This window comes from Mandrillus leucophaeus, unplaced genomic scaffold, assembly GCF_000951045.1.
Source record: "Mandrillus leucophaeus isolate KB7577 unplaced genomic scaffold, Mleu.le_1.0 Scaffold39, whole genome shotgun sequence".
NCBI lineage: Eukaryota > Metazoa > Chordata > Mammalia > Primates > Cercopithecidae > Mandrillus > Mandrillus leucophaeus.
Window position 1 is genome coordinate 1,253,020 of NW_012104142.1, and position 299 is coordinate 1,253,318.

The following is a 299-nucleotide window of genomic DNA, read 5'->3' on the forward strand; positions in this document are numbered from 1 at the left end:
AGGAGGGAGGTGGAGAAGCTGCCCCGGACGGAGGGTTGCCGGCCGAATCCTTCCAGGGGATACCTGGTTTGAGGGAATGATCAGAGTGTGTTGTGACCTCAGGAGTGCATGGATGGGCCTCTGTCCTCTCCTAGGGCTAGAGCTCAGCCAGGAAAGCCAAGGCCCCCGCATCCGCACACCTCCAGCTCTCGGGGCCTGCTGAGGTGTCTGCTGCAGCCCTAGCCAGGGCCCTCCGCTGTTGCTGCAATTTTGAGGGCTCTCAGACTCCTCTTGCTCATGAAGAATTGTGGTTCTGTGAG